This window comes from Vanellus vanellus (assembly GCF_965231255.1).
Source record: "Vanellus vanellus genome assembly, chromosome: 2".
Lineage (NCBI taxonomy): Eukaryota > Metazoa > Chordata > Aves > Charadriiformes > Charadriidae > Vanellus > Vanellus vanellus.
In genome coordinates, this window is record NC_138906.1 from 91,303,120 (window position 1) to 91,319,702 (window position 16,583).

At 40.3% G+C, this 16,583-nt stretch overlaps 1 long non-coding RNA gene across 1 annotated transcript in view; it reads left to right on the forward strand.

Annotated features, from left to right (window-relative positions):
- The first annotated feature begins 2,546 nt into the window (after positions 1–2,546).
- Positions 2,547–16,583, forward strand: part of LOC309686276 — a 30,867-nt gene continuing 16,830 nt past the window's right edge. The window contains exons 1-2 of the long non-coding RNA XR_014270526.1: positions 2,547–2,627; positions 14,535–14,617. This is a non-coding gene — a long non-coding RNA (uncharacterized lncRNA). The remainder of the gene's footprint in view (positions 2,628–14,534; positions 14,618–16,583) is intronic.

Sequence of the window (16,583 nt, forward strand, 5' to 3'; positions counted from 1 at the left end):
GGGAAAGACAAATGCTGTAGCCCACAGTGTTTCCCCTTCCACCTCCTTTCTCTGAGCTTTTATTGCTGAGCACGTTGTTATGTGGTACGGGGTATCCCTCTGGTAAGTTCAGGTCAGCTGTGCCCTCTCCCAACTTCTTTCTCATCCTCAGCCTACTTGCCTGGGGGGCAGAGTGGGAAAAAAGGAAGGAAAAAAAAAACAACCCACAAAACAAAACCTCAGTGGTGTACAAGCAGTACTGGGTGACAGCCAAAACACTTGTGTGTTATCAATGCTGTTTTAGTTTTCAGCCACAAGTTCACAAATCCAAGACACACCACCATACAGGCTGCTTTGAAGAAAATGAACTCCTTCCCCCCAGACCCGGTATCTTATTAAACTCTTGAGTCAAACAGTATGTGCAGACTGATTTAATTAAGATATTCTTGGGATGATCCATAATCATTAATAATTTAAATTAAAACAGCTATTTTTTTAATAACATGCATTTTATTTTGCAGTAAATGGTTGATAAACAGTATTTTTGTTGGATTTATGTTTCTGAACTACTGGGAAAAAAATGTGTAAATATTATTGTTCCTTTCTTCATTGACTGAGTTGTGTTTAGCTCTGATCAAGGCCGCCTTTTTCTGAACTAGAGCGCTCTATCACTGAGGGCTTGTTTCTCTTGTTTATGTGGCCATGCACTGGGAGCAAATCCACTGAAACTAATGGCACTTTGCTAGTTCAGATGTGGTGTAAAATGAATGTGGGAGCCTCAGGCTTCCTCTGCAGTCCTCACAGGTCATGCCAGCTATAGTTTTTAAGGCCTTAAAGAAGCAGAAATGGCTTTCAATGCTAGACTCGGTAAAGAAACCTCACTGCTAAACTTAGTGTAGCGTAGTTCTGGAGAGATGCTCATTTAGCATTTCTTTAATTTGAAGGTCCTCAGCAGGTGAAATAGAGGAAGAGAGGACAGACCAACAAGATTCATCAGGGAAAAGAGCAAAACCTGAGCTCTGGGAGAAAGCAAAATACCATAGTTTTAATTAAAATAATAACTCCAGTGTCATTTGTACTGCATGTAATTCATGCATAGTTCTCACTCTTTCATGTTCCCTGAATTTAGGGATACATGATATACTTCTGTGGCTGTGTTTTTAGGGTTTGGCATGAGAAAGATCTCTCTGAAGCAGGGTTAGTATTAGCTCTAAGGGAATGCCTCGTAGTGCTCTCTGTGAGCAGATGGCTTTCAGATGTTTTGCTTTCTAGATGATGAGGTGGCTCAGAAATTAGAGAATCAAAACTGAAAGAACAGAGTACCTTTCTTACTATTTTTCAAAATGTCACCAATACTGTGAGAGAAAAAAATCTACCTCAGACCTGAGAGAAAGCTAAGATACTGCTGAAATGAAAAGATACACCGTAAAATTTCAGCTTTATCTTGTAGACAATATCCAGTGTTCCTAAAATGACTGCTAGCTTAGCAAGAGCCAGGAAGACCTGGCAGGCTTGGCTAGAGTAAGGAAGGAAATGCGATTAAGACAGTCATTACTTCGGACTCTGGAGGAGTTGCCAGATGACCGCTCCGCCCGTCACTGTTGTGAAGCAGGGGATTTTTCTTGTGCTTGAGAGGAAAATGAGAAGGGCAAGTGTTTGGTTCCCTGTTCTTTATGTGAGTGTTATTGTCTGAAACTTTAAATTCATTATGGATTTTTACTGGTGAACAGGGACAAGAGCAATACAGAGCCATGCAAGATGGATGGAGACCTTTGAAGGGAAGGGACTGTGCTGGCCTCTGGTATGGATGGCTAACCCACAGGCTGAGGCTCAGTTGCATTTGTGATCTCTGGAGTATTTTGTAAAATCACAATTCCATTTTGTGTTTGTAAGTCATAACATATTGCTAATCTTGTTGGATAGTGAGTAGGCAAGTGAGCAGCATAAACATTCTCACAGCGAGCCATTTACTTTGGCCAAAGTCAGTCTGGAACGAGTGGGCAAAAAAAGCAGGACAAAGTTTATGAAGAAAGAGGGGAAAAAATGTGCACTTGCAGAAAAAGGCTTTTTTTTGTTTGTTTGTTTGTTTGTTTTGGAGTATATCTACCCCTGCTTCCCTTCTGAAGAGTAAGAACAACGTAGAGGCGGTGAGCTGGCTTCCATCATAGCCGCAGCGAGCAGCACTGAGTCAGTCCAGCTGAGGAGACCGGCTGGCCTCCATGTTTGCACTGCCTGTGGGCTTCCTTCAGCTAACACACACCCTAAGAGCCCTCCTGGGGTCACGTCTCTGAAGTGTGGGGAGATAGACTTGTCCATGTTTTTGGATGTCTCCAGAAAACTGCAAGCGGTGTCAGGAAGGGAATGTGCTGTTGAACGCCGTTGTGCTCAATTTCATCAAAATTTGTATTGTGGATATGCAGTTACTGCATCAGCAACAGAGACCAAAAAAAAGGGTCAGCTTATATCAGTTGTGAAGGTATCTAAATGATCTTAATTCACTTCGCATTGTATGACAGCCTATCCCACTGCAGGTTTGGCTTTTGCATCTCAGCAAAGCATTTAGTAACGCTTAAAATGTTAGAAGCCATCCATAACACCAACCTTGAAGAACCATAAGCAGGATAGCCTAGTCACTGGAGGGCGTGTTTGTAAGTATTATGGACTTTTATTATAGTTCCTTTTCCTTTCTTTTCTGTAAGACAATGTGTGTTTTACAGATTTGTGCTTTGTTGTCGGGAATGCCCCAGTGATATGATTTTAGCTTCCTAGATATATGAATGGGCTGGCATTTGCTTTGATGATTTATTTTTTATTCTTCTTTTTTCAGAGCGTTTTGTAACTGGCTGAATCTTGTCCTTTTTGCTGCAAATTCTGTATAGTAATTCTTCCTTAAAAACAATAGTTGCTTATTTTGCATGAAGTAGTAGCATTTTGTGTCCCCTTTTTACACTGAAGTATCTGACTCTTGATGGTTAAATGGAAATTTGAATTCCTGGTATGTCCAAACTTTTAGCTTTGAGGTGCTTTTATTGCTGAAATTTAGAACACACATTCCATTTTTTTTTTTAACTTTAGAAGAGTTTCTTAAACTGTATCTGTAACTTTGGACAGAAATGCCCCAGATTTTTATTAATAATTCATTCCCAGTTTCCAGTTTTCTGTTGCTGAGAACTTGTGAAACCTCCTAAAGTTTATCTTATCTAGTAAAAACATCCCAAAATATCCAGTTCTTTGTGTTCAGTGATCCCAGTAGTGGAGTGTATTGGAGTAAGCTACAGTATATTGTAAAATTACAACATAAAGCAAATGAGAAAATTTAAATTCTTCTAATTCAACAGTTAAACAACATACGTATAAAAAGTCAGGCAAATTAAGAAATGTAAAGGTTCCCATAGTAACAATTACTTGACTATGCTGAGTGATTTATATTATGTAACATTGCTGCTAGTGGTAATATATGCATACAATTATACGTAAAGTGTGTTCAGTGTGGTAAAATTAATATTGCTCTGGGAACCATAACTTTTTATTGTCTTGACCTCTGCATATTTAAATGTTTGCCCTTAATGCTGCATTAAGTCTGTTTGAATTTTCTTGGATTTTTTTTTTTTAAAAAAGGAATTGCTGAGGAGGTGGGGCAGAGGTGGGGAGCACAGAAACACAGCTAAGATGGTGACACCATTATATACCTTAACAGAGTGAAAGTAAACTAGGCTTTAATGTTGTAGGGTTGCGTGTTTTATGTTGGTGTTATGACTTCTCCCTCTGTGGTTCCCTGATAGATGCAATCATGTTGCACATGAAACACACAAGCAACTGGTCAACAAGAAACTCTGTGAAATAATTTTTTTTATATGGCGATGGGTGTAGAGAATCTCTTTGAATCCCCTAATTTTAAACTGCATTGTAACAAATGTCTGTCAGTTTTCACTGATACTTAACCTGAATTACTGAACTGTACATGGGATCTCCAGGAGTGGAGAGGAACAAAGTGTGAATTTAGATTTGTTTTCAACTTTCTAGCTGTAGTTCACGTGAATTTTGACAGGGCCTACACTTGTATAACCTAACCAAAACTGTGTTTGTCCTGTTGTATTTCTTTCTTTGCACAGTTAACAGGAAATAATAATTCTACATAGAGTGAAAAAAAAAAAAATGATATCATTTATGCAGATGATTTCTTAAGTGTCATAGTTTTCCTAGTGGTTAATTCCATGAAGCTTAGATATACTGCTTTTATGGACTGCATACAGTACCTTACCATTCACTCAAATGGGGCTATTTTTGGAGTAAAGTACTTTTCAACCTGAAAAATAGTACAGAACATTGCTCTAAGCTGATCAGTGAACGTGGTTCTTTACAGTGTTACATTTGTTGGTACAGGTAAAATAATATCTTCCTTTGTATCTTCAAGTACGGAAGCAAAATACAATCAAATACTTCACTGATTTTTTTGATAGATAAATCTCAGAATTCAGGGATCTGTTAGTCTATGTGTTTCCCTATCTTTTCTCCATTTTTGATGGACTCATAACATTTAGCCTTGCCCTTTTTTTGCACAACTAGACAAAAAGCATCATGACACAGGTATCAACTGTCATGTTGTAAAATAGAGAGTTCATTACCTCAATACTTTTATATACATAATATTGATTAAATGAAAGCTAGCCCTGTGCTTTGAGTATCACACGATGTAAAACTGCTTGTTACAGTAATTTACATCCTTAGAAATGTGTGGAGTGAGTGGACATGTAGGGTAGAAAAGGACAGATTAGAATAGAGACTCCTGAATTTTCAAACAGTGTCAGGTGCAGACCAGAAATCCTTTCCCACATGTTACCCCGGATCCAGAGTTTAGAGCAAAATCTGCATTTGGAGACTATGGTTCATCTTTGCTTTCTGTAATGCAGATGTTCTTCCTCTTTTGCCTAGGAGAGAATCCTAATATGCCATAGGTGACCTTAAAGCCTACATTCTCTACAAGGACAAAAGGATGTGTCGTTGGGCTCACAATCTGATTTGGAAAAAAAGTCCACCAAGTTACAGCAGGGAGAAGGGAACAGCTCATGATTGCACAGAAAGATGTCTTGAACATTTATGTTTGAAGAGAGATCCTAGTTACTTCACCTTCCATTGAAAGCCAATGACCATTGGTGGGTGACTAGCACAGAAGCCAGTCTTGGGGCAGGAGCTGAAAGGAAGCTGTGTTACCCCTCTTTTATACTACCAATGGTGTTTCAACACTGGTCACACCATTTTCTTCTACAGTATATCTTGGCTACACTTAAACTATTTCTATGCCACCAATAGCCTTTGCTCCACAAAGATAAAATATCTGGCCTGGCTTTTGAAGTTGCTTTATGCATAAGGGTAACTGGTTCCATTATGTCTATAGGATCCAGCTGAGGCTCCAGTTTAACTCGGGACACAATGTGCCTACTTTTTTTTCAGGACTGGCAGAATTTTTCATGTCCACCAATGCCTGTTGCACAGTCTCCCAAAAAATTATAGACAAGTTTCTTGTAAGTGATAAGCAAATCACCCTTGAATGATGTCTTTGGAGAAACAGGCAAGTAGAGTGAGGTTACAGTAACATATATGAAGCTTTGCTGTGGGATGCTCTTGCTTGGTGGGCTCAACAGATGGTGGCTACCCGGTTTGTAAACTCTTCAGTAGAGTCACGAGCTATTCTTTGGGACAGAGATTGAGCTTTCAGGAAAAGAAGAATGAGGCTGAGGAGCAGAGCTGCGAGTAATGGACAGTAATCTCTTCCCTTGTTGACTATGGCTAGAATTGTGAGCGTCAGTCTTCTATTTTGCCCAAGTCAGCTGCTGAAGCAGGGGTTAGGACCCAGTGCAGTGAATAAAAAATGGAAAAGCAAATGAACAAATAAATAAATAAAAGCTGAATGAAAAATCAGGAAGGTGCTTTGGTGATTGAAGGGATTTTTTGCAACCTTAAGCAGGCTATTTGTTTTGTGTACTTGTAATAAAAGCAAGGATAATATAGGACTTCATGCCAGAAACAGGAGGTCAAGGAGAAGCCAATAGCCTGCAGACAGGGGCATCAGCCTACATCTGAAACACGGAATGTCAGTCTGGCCCTCTGCCCAGGTAGATTGGTATCCACACCTCCAGAGTGCTCTGTAACTCCTGGGCTAGGACATTCTGGGTGTCATGCTCTCTGCATCATAGTACCCCAGGTGCTGCTGGAGGTCCCTTTTCCACTGACCCCTTACATATAGCCATCAGATATGGTGAGTGGGAAAGACTGAGTCCATTGCTTAGTCTTCTTCTGGAGGAAGGAGACATGTAAGCATGGTTCTCTTCAGAGAGGGGAGAGAAAAGAATCCACATATCTCCCAGCCCTGCTGAATACATTAAAAACGGAGCTGCTGAGCAAGATATGAGCGCTTGTCCTTCTCAAATAGAACTGCAAATCTTACTGTGGACCTTTTTTATGTGACTTTTAAAGGAAGTGGCCAAATGAAATATTTTGAAAATTTTAGACATTTGAAACATTAAAAAAAAAAAACCACCAACAAAACGCCAATCCTAAACAGGGGTGCAAAAAATCCTTGAGGTTACTTAATTTTACCTCTGCCTCTAGAAAGGTGTTTTTTTTTGTTATTTTGGATGGGGGATTTTTATTTTGGCCTTTTTTTTTTTTTTAATATAGGCACGCGATTGACTAAAAAATTATCAAAACATCATAAGTAGAATGTTTTCAGTGAGATAAAATTCTGATCTGCTATGCTGTTTTCTCAAAACCTGAGTAGCTATTGGTTTTAGCAAAATTTTGTTACCTTTCTATTAAGGTCTTTGGCTTGCTGTCAGTATTTGATCAGAAATCCAGATAGTTGAAACAATGCTTTGTGAAATGTTTGGAGCTTTCTATGTTTCAATATGAAAGAAATTTGTAGTTTTTAAATGTTGATAAGAAATGGGATGGTCCCACTGGAACAGGTGTTATTATTTTGTTTGTGGACCAAACGATGATTGACATTGTTAGTATGTTTTTGAAGCAAAGCCTAAAACTCTGTGGTATCTCTTTTGTGATAGCATGTCTTAATAAACAACTTGCCTTTATTCAGACACCCTACAGCATAGTTGGTCTCTATTCTGGCTGAGGATTTCAAATAAGAAAACAAATAAGAAGGACCAAAATACCTTGAGGGAACCATCCTCATGACATTTGTTAACTTAGCTAAATTAACTCACCATCAAAAAATATGCTTGAAGAGGAGATTAATGGAATATTGTTTGACTGGTGGAGGCTGAAAATTCTGCCATTTATAGCTGAGGGATTTGAAGTGTTCAATAAAGAAGTAACCTACTGTGGTCATAATTGTGTACAGCACGGTGAATTATGGCAAAGTGATTGCTCACCTAAGACTGAAATTCCCAGTGATGCATTACTGGGGCCAGTTCTACTAGGAGAATAGTTTTTATGGGTACATTAATGATACCAGGCGCAGGAGTAGCCACAAAGCACCAACACTGAGGATGCTGTGCTCTCATAAAATATACGAAGGAGCAAAGGGAGAGGGACAGAGGCAGAAAAGGACCATTAGTTGTGCTGTACTGTTGGCAGAAAAACTATACTGATAGATGCATATGGCTCTCCGTTGCTCCGATGTGAGGAGCAATCAGCAGAATGCACTTTCTGGAAGTGTGCTTCTGTGATGATAAGTCCGTTAACTTCAAGAAAAAAACCCAGAAGAGAGCCATGATTCAAAACGCTCTGCTGGTGATGTCCCTTCTCTCCCAGAAGTACCATCTTCAACATCACTGCCTCTTTGTTCCTGAAGCTATTAAAGAAAGGAAAAATCAATACATAATTTATCTTTCCACATGTGGCAGAGTTCAACAAAGTGAAAGGAACTGATAATAGCTGAAGAAAAAGGCAGTGCTTTTGGTATTGTTCTGGGCAGGAAAATCAGTTTTTATAGGAGAAGCTTTAATGTGCTTTTGCACCTGTTGCATATGTGTGATAGCTGGATTTGTGCAGAGATTCCAGGAAAAAATTCAGGAACTGACGTGCGCTACTAGGAATGGGAGGTGATAACAGTAACATTCTTCTAATCAAGGGTGCAAGTCTCAGAGTATTGATCCAGAATACGAAAAGCACAGACTCAGGTCTTCGTCTGTCTGAAGAGGCTTTAAAGCTCATGTTTTGCCTTCCGAGAAAAAATTAATTAAATCATCTCCAGAGAGGCAAAACTTTAAGACGTTTTTAAATTCTAATGATATTATTTTAGTACGTATAAATATTTCCTGGGAATTCAACCAGAAGCCAAGTTCTCTTTTTCAAGGGAGCATTTTGGCCACTAGTTTAGAAAGTCATTCCTAGTCACTGTCTGATACCATTCTGATACCATTTAAATACTTATATGAAGTGGAACTACTTTGCCAGGAGAAGCTGATGGACATCCATCTCAAAATATCCAACAGGTTGGTAAGTAAGGCACTCTTTAGGAAGCCATATAGCATAAACTGTACACATTTTGGCAGGCCCTTTCAGGACCAAGCACTTCTTCAGGTGTTTTGCAGAGTCTTTGCATTCATGCTTTGGCTGGTTTGCAAAGGTTTTCACTTATGCTTCTTACCCTGAGGTCCAGTGACATATCAAAGTTGCTATGCAGTAGAGCATGTTATACACAAAGGTCTTGTAGCCTGCACTTCTGATCTAAGACTAAACTTCAGCCAGACAGGAAGGACTATTAATAGGTAAATGCAGAGAGGATGAGAAGGTTTTCAAAGGCGGAATATTTTTTTTTCCCTTGCTGTTTCAGAAGCTTGAAGCTTAAATGCTTTTTCTTTTTTAATGCAAATCCGTGTGTGTATAATGGTGTGTAGTGGTTTGTTTTTGCACAGCAATATGTATTTGTCATGGGTTACACTGTTATCCTTAAAGGAAGCTATAATGAAATTGTGATGAATTACATCTATCTGACACGTACGGTAACGGGTTTAAATATAAAGCAGGGAGCAGAACGCATTCATCTATACCATACATTGATTTACAGTCATGCCCTTGTATCGTTATGACTCTTGGCACTTAGAATCATGGAGTCAGTTTAGGTCTGGAAGGGAACCCTGGCAGTCATCTAATCCACTCCCCTGATCAAAGTGGGGTAATTTCGTAGTCAGATCGATCAGGTTTTTATACAGGTAAGTTTTGAAAGCTTCCCGTGACGGAAATTTCACAGCTTCTCCGGGCAACCTGTTCAAGCTCTTAACCACCCTCATCGTAAATTTTCTTTTTCCGTGTATCTAGTCAAAATTTCCCTTACTGCAACTTGTGGCCAAAATATTTCATCCTTTTCCTGTGCACTTTTTCAAAGAGTTTGGCTCTGCCTTCTCTATCTCCTCCCCTGCTCAGCGCTGACAATATCAGCCTGAAGCCTTCTCTTTTCCAGTTTGAATAAACTCAGCTCCCTCAGTGTTTTGCCTTACATCACCTGCTTTAGTCCCTGGCTGTTTCAGTCACCTCTGGTTGTCTCCTGGTTTGTCAATATTTCTCCTGTATTGGGGGGACCCCAAAACTTGTCTTGTGGACTCTCCAGGTGTTTCTAGATGTTTTTTTACCCTTTGATAGGCCCTAACTGCTGGTAAGAGCTATGTGGTATTTCAGAGTGGCTACAGGCTGAATAGCGCATTTCAGTCATTCAATGAAGAAATATGCATTTTTACATGGTCAGAAAGTCTTGTGCTTTGCAGGATTGTGTTGATTTTGATTAAAACTCTAGTAATAAAGGCTGACAATTGTGCTTGCTCACTCTTCTGAGACACACTTTTTTTTTATTCCTTTATAAAGTTTACTTCTTTTCCAAACTATGGGAGAGTAACCTAGTTCCAGAATTTTCTTTTGTTTTTCCGTTTTAACACCCACCCTCCAGAATTCCAAGTTGGAATATCAGACTTCAGTGACCTGGCAGAGCTGCAAGAAGGAATACATCCCTGCTATATACCAAACCAGGATATGAGGGATCTGGGGTTGTTTAGCCTGGAGAAGAGGAGGCTGAGGGGAGACCTTATCACCCTCTACAACTACCTGAAAGGAGGTTTTAGAGAGATGGGAGCTGACCTCTTCTCCCTGGCGACAAGTGATAGGACAAGAGGAAATGGGTTCAAGTTATGTCAGGGCAGGTTTAGATTAGATGTTAGGAAGCATTTTTTCACCGAAAGGGTTATTAAACATTGGAATAAGCTGCCCAGAGAGGTGGTGGATTCACCATCCCTGGAGGTGTTTAAGAAAAGGGTAGATGAGCTGCTTAGGGACATGGTTTAGGAGTGGTGGTGTTTTTATCAGGGTAGGTTAATGGTTGGACTTGATGATCTTAAAGGTCCCTTCCAACCTCACTGATTCTATGATTCTATGATTCTATGTGAATACACAAAGAATGAGAATGAGACCCCAAACCAGTGAAACTGAGGGACAGACTTTACAGTTAGTTGTGAAAGAATATTACTGTTGGGCCTCTACTGAGAAGCACCTTGGAAGGCTAAAAGTCATTGTGATTTTGTCTGTATGTGTGTGCAAATGAGTCAGGTAAAAGTATTTGGCCTTAGTACGTTCATTGTCTTTAACAAAACACAATTTTCTATTTGCATACCTACAGTGCATCTAGTGTGCTGTAGTGACTCTCTCAAAAAGACAAGTTGTCTTCTCCCATTCTTCTGAAAAGAGGAAACAAAATCCACAGGGGTCCTCCCGATACTAACAGATACTATTCCATTGACCTGGATTGAACTGTATAATTTTATTTCAACAGGGAATTTTGATATGGTACTATATAGCTTTTTCAGCTGTCTTTATTCCTACTGATGGCCATAATATTGTATTTGTGTTTCCATTTACTTTGTTTTGCTTCGCCTTATACCTTTATTGTGCTGGACTCGCCTCCATGAGTTCGATGAGATAGCTTAAGTGCAAGATACCTCTCCATGGGGATTCTTCATGCAGGAATGATTCTCTGAGAAAAGAGAGAGATTGCAGGATCTCTGGGTGGCTTCCTCAGAGGCTTATTACTGGATTTGCCAGTTCCAGATTTTGTGGAGCTTATGGGTAACTTATGGAAACAGGTGAGTTGTCAGCTCCCCTGTCTTTTAGTCCCCTGTTGCTGCTGTTAAAGAAAGGGCTTCCTTGTAACTGTGTGACAAGGACTCTGCCTAATGAGTGAGTTGTCCTCTAATTGTGGCTATTGCAATTTCACAAGTACATTTCACTGCTGTCTGTAATGGATTAGGAATGTGTGGTTTGTGCACAGCATGTGCTGTGAAACCAGTCGGCTGGAGTCAAAATGGAAAAGGTTTGTATTTTATGCAGCTATTTTCACTTTATGCAACAGAAATATTTAACTGCTGTTAAACTATTGTGAAAAATTCACAATTTTTTTTTCATCTTGGCACATCTCTGACTATGCAAGGGTGTGGGAGACTCATGCCTAATGTATCTTGGAGTTTCTGTTAAGTTTTGGGCAGCTGGTGTCAGGAAAGACGGGTAGTTTTTCTGGCAGTCAGCCTCTATGACAGTGTCACTGTACCTTCAGGCTTTCCTCCTTTATGTACATTCTTTATTGCTACGTGTGATCGAGAGAGCTCACTGTAATTGTAGCTCTCAAACACAAATACCTCCACCACGAACCTTCGTCATTTTCTTGCAAACACAATGTACACAGTGAAGTGTAGTAGTTCTTCATATAATATTAACTAATTCCCTTCACTGGTGTTCTGAATCCAGATAAACAAACTCATTAGACTGGCAAGCTGATGTTCTCAGAGAGGTCAGGAGGATGGGATTTCTGTGATATCTTCAGTGTAGGTCCTGGTTATGACCATATTTAAGTTTTGCAATTGGTCTATGCTGGTGTGGGCTTTGCAGGAAGATATCTGAAGATATTTTGAGGACAAGATATCCAGACCTGGAATTTGTTAGATAATGAATATATCAGTGCCTATACTTCATCATAGAGGCTTAAACTCTTCCCCTGAAGGAAGAGTTTCCTGCATTTCTCATATTTCCACTTAAGGATTTTTCAGATTAAAGTTTTGAATGACTTGGTGTCAACATCTAATTCATAATAATTCTGCTTTAACAATAACATGATCTCAGTTGCATGACTGTAGAGTTTATTTAGCATACGCGACTGATTTTCATTCTCACTACTGAAGTAATTTAAACCTTCCAAATAGGCTCCAAATGTTTCCAGAGGTGAGATCTTTATTTACATAATTTAGGGTTGTTGTGATTGAGTCCACTTAAATAATGTATGATGGAATGATTTTCCTGTATCCAGTCATGATTAGAAGACTGTAGCACTTCCTTTTTGCAATTAGGGAACTTACTGCCATGAAATTATCAAATTGGAGTTAATTTTTTATGAAGTGCATCATCATGTACCCCTCCAAACATTTAGATTGCTTTTCCTCCGTGTTTAGGTGTCAGCATTTTAAGTAAACAATAGCTGAATATTGATCGCGATCTCTGAGGCTCTGCGTACATTAGCAGTTTGGTTTTGAGCAGTCATGCGTTTCTGAAGCAACCCCCCTGACTGTCTCCATTTACAGCATGGCGGGCTCAGCCTTCAGGGTGGTCGTAGTGCATGTGAACTAGGTATCTTCCAGAGGAAATTAATCCAGACTAACTCCTCAGACACTGGAGGCCCTTTGGAACAGCCGTAGCGGTCTGAACCAACAAATATGCCACCTTACTGTGAAGTACCTAACAGCAGCAGGAGGCTCTTGAACCACTGAGAACCCCTGCAACATGCTGAAGAGGTGCTCGCACTGTATCAAGGTCTGAATATCCTATGTATCTATCCTTTGCAGCTTTCGGTGCTTTGTTTTGACTGCTGCTCCTTCCTCATCCATCTACACTTTTCCTGATGTGTAACCCTCTCTTACTTTTCCCCTGTTTTACCTTCTGTTACCATGATCCTCTGCTGAATGCCTTTTTTCCCTTTTCACCGTTTTTTAAATTCTTTTCTCTCCCCACCTCTCCTTTTCTGCTGCAGCAAAGTCTACCGACTCAAGTTCTGGTGAGGTCCCACTCAGGGTCTTGAGGAGATGCTGCTGCTTACTCATCTGTGTTATTAGGGTTGGAAATTTCTCATGTAGTAGGGAGATCTAATAGCTCTATCAGACAATCACTAATCTTATGGCTGCTGCGAGGTGCAAAAGACATGAGCAGTACTGGATAAAATTACAGAAAAATAAGGTGGTACTCTGGGAAGACCCAGGACAGCAATGAACTTTGAGGTGGTGCAGATGTACATCTGTTCTGGAAAGCTTAAAGAGATTTTTGGGTAGGGTCACATCATCAAGCCTGGTGCTACTTTAGATCTCTCTACCTCAGATGCCTCAGGGCTTCTGAGACCACGATGTAGGAGAGAGTCTGGAAAAGCTGCTTTGGGATTCATGACCTGTGGTCCTTCACAAGACTCCTGTCTGTGATAACACATTTCTCATACACGTTAGCAACAACCTCTTGGTGCCAGAAATCCTGTCTGCACCCTGGTTGAGTTTACTTCTTTTTCTGCACGTCTTATAGAAACACAAAATGCTTCTGGTAGGCGGAAGGCACTGGGGTGGGATTTCTGGGTAAGCATCATGCATCACCTGTCTGACTGGGAGGGATCCTGTGCCCTTTAAAAGCAGCCCCCTGGAGCAAGTAAACCGTGGTAGCAAAATATCTATGTCAGAAACAGATTTCCTGGCTGCTGTCTCATATGACCTGTGCACAGGTCAGCACTGGTGATCAAGTGGTGCACATAACTGCCATGGTGGTTCAACCCTCCTGTCCTTCCATATGGAGACCCAGCCACACAGCACCTGCAGCACAACAGTTACAGGGTGGTGCTGTTGTAATGGCATTGTGCACCATAAAACTGTGAATCTTCTCCCTGCACCACAGGTAACGAGAGGAGGTGGAGAGTCCTGTTCATCTGGCACCCAAAAGGATTACCTGCTGAAGCAGCAGTCGCTTCACATAACATTTTCCTTGCACCCGCACATGCATCCTCTGACAAACAGTGTTGCACGATTGTCTGTCTTCCAGCAGCCTCTGAGGTAGCTGACACTGAGGGTTTCTTTTGTAATGCATGTTGCTTGGTGCAGATGGCCCCGAGTCTTCTATGCGTGACACTGAGCAGCCGCTTCAGTCAGAGGAACTCCAGATCCACAGGGAGGGTGCAAGCTGTGGAACTGCAGGTCTGCAGAGGACACTTTCTCATGCAGGCTGGCTCTTTAATCCAGAAAAGGGACAACTATTTAGCTATGTGTGTGACTGAGGGGCAATTAGCAGTTGAGAGTGAAGCTTTTTTGTCACCATAGAAAGTTTTACAGTTGAGAGTCACTGTCCCAAAAGATATAATGTGGCACAGGCAGACCCTATGGCCTGTGTAATACAGGAGCTGAAAACAGACTGTGATAGACTCTGTCACTGGTACACCCTAACCTGAATTGGATGAATGTTTTTTTTTATCTGGTTTCTAATACATGATGTTTCTCTTTTTCTTTTTTTTTCTTTTCTTCTCCCCCCACCCCCAATAGGGAAGGAATGATGCTATCATGGAAATGTGTTGATTGTTTACTCTGCATAGACATGTGCTGTTAAATGGATGTGCCGGAATCAGGTATGTATCCATTCTACATATATGCAAGAGAGTAGAGTGGCTAGAGGCCTTTCTGCCTTTTGCTTTAACCTAAGAAGCCACGGGTAGCCGCCTCATTTGATTGAATCATCAGTGAAAATCTGGTGTCTAGCCAAATCATGGTCTTAGAGAAGACGCAGCAGCTATGTGCTCCACTGTCACGAAAATCCAAACCAGAAAATACTGGCAATAAATCCCTATCTGCATAGATCACATTCTTCTGTTCTTTGAATCTTTAGGCTTATTAATGAAACCTAGGTAAGAAATTAATGGTGCTATAATGTCAGTAGCTTCTGTGTCTGGCACGGTTACAATAAAAATCATAACGACTGTTTCCCATGCAGAGGGGAAAAAGATGGGATTGAAAGGGCTTTCTCTTTTAACAAAGCAGCTCAATCTATTTTAGAAACAAGTAAGTTGCATGCTTTGAGATGTTTTGTATGCCATCTGTGTAGCCCTTTGATTTTATACAACAGCATGCATCGCTCACAGAGGATAACAGAAACCCAGAGTAGCTGGTAAGAGCCAGTCCAGAGGCTAAGTTGAATCAGCTCTGCCAAGCCTGTCAAATGAAGTGTTGTCCGTAGACATGCGGCAGTTTAGTACATGTAAATGAGTTTTGGAACTTTTGGTGTCTCAGCCCTGTCAGTTTAAGGCGTGTGTTTCAGGATGATGCTCCAGTTCCAAGCTGTCTTAATATATTGTAGAGAAGGATACACGTGGTCAGTAGAAGAATTTCGCAGCCCTTAGATACAGTAAATTGCAGGGCTTTGTTTCCCTAAGGAAGCTATCCTTATCAGAAAACGCTAAGGTGCTTGCCATGCTGCTGAGCTGCATCATACAGTAGCTTAAGCTGAAGTGGGCAAAACAGGAAGAGGAATGGGAATTGCTTGTGAATTATGCTGAGAATGTAATGTGGCTCTGTGGCAGCGGGGTCATGAGCATGAACGACTCCACCACCGATAAATTCTGCTGTGCCGAGCTTTGACATTAACACCAATACAGCCAATACAGTTTTCATTTTACTCCTATAAGGCGATATGGCAATTGTTAATTGTATGACTGTTGTGAGAAAAATAAAAAAGAAACAGCGACTGTCTCAAGTACTTGGAGATTGCAAACTATTTTAGGTGATCGTTCTGAAGGCTCTTATAGGTTGTTGAACCTTATTTTTCCATCAAACTCTGAATTATTCTAGCACATTGCTGAATTTTCTATTTACTCATTGATGTTAAGGCAAGTTGTGGGAAAAACTTATAAAAAATAGTACAGATGTTCTTTCAGGCACACAGAGGCAAATTGTGTATATTGTGGTTATTATGTACAAGAGAATTTCAAAGTGTCACTGCTGTGCCATGCCTAAATGGAGTCACCAGTGTCTGTGCACACATAGATGATAGTTGTGCTCCAGCTTTGACTGATACTGAATGCACTGTACTGCAGAGAATACTCTGCTTAATGCTCAGAGCAAGTTAGAAGCTTCACATGTTGCTTCATTCTTAACGATCTTCTCCCCCAAAATACAGCTGGATGAAATTGGAGATTTTGAACTTCTGCACATCTGCTGCTCTGATAGTGGTCTTATTTAGTATTGAGATTTTGTTGTTTTTTTTTTAACAGTGCATGCCAGTTGCTGAGAATTGTTGGAAGTTGTGATATGCGAAGTGTTATTAATACTCTAATCAACTACTATGTTAAAATACGTGATGCTACTGTCTGAGTAGGGCATGGTGCCTCATTTATACTGTTTTTTTTCTCCTGTACGGTACTTTCAGGTGTACTAGGGTTCTTTATATAAAGGTATTAATAAGGAAAATGGACAGAATGTTTTTTAGACATCAGCATAAAAAGTTGATAGAATATTGATTAAACGAAAAAATAACACAGTTCTTTTTCAAGAATAGGACTTTATTTTGAAAAACAAGCCAGAAATGCATTAACTCATTTG